The sequence below is a fragment of the Etheostoma spectabile genome, chromosome 15 (assembly GCF_008692095.1).
Source record: "Etheostoma spectabile isolate EspeVRDwgs_2016 chromosome 15, UIUC_Espe_1.0, whole genome shotgun sequence".
In the NCBI taxonomy this organism is placed as follows: Eukaryota; Metazoa; Chordata; class Actinopteri; order Perciformes; family Percidae; genus Etheostoma; species Etheostoma spectabile.
The window spans coordinates 30525722-30526208 of NC_045747.1; positions in this window are offsets into that span (position 1 = coordinate 30525722).

The window sequence follows — 487 nt, forward strand, 5'->3', positions numbered from 1 at the left end:
AACTTGTTAGTAGACAATGTATAACCAACATACATCACAGCAATCCAGAGGAGCAAAACAATTAGTAGTTTCCCCCATGAGGAATTCTAAGTAACGACAAGAAAACTGTCGGGGCGTCCACATGACATAAGCCTTCCGTGGCCACGCACAGCCCTTCCCCAACCCCTCCTCCACGCCGTTGCTAGTAGCCAAGGAGGACACGGAGATTACAACAAATCATGATGGAATTGTTTGTGTCTTTTAAGTTATATAATTCAGTTTCCCCTACCACGATGGTCCGAAATGACGATTTAGCAAAGTAGTACAACATGTAAAAAGGTTAAAACCTACACAGGGTGCCAGGTACCCCAAAGCTCTGATCCCACAGGCCCCCTGGTGATCGATAAGCTCAAGTGTAAAACAAAATTGTTACAGTTTTGCTGGGACTGGTTACTTTTTGTTAAAAGGCTGACACATGGAATATATGCTGAATAACACTCTTTTTTCA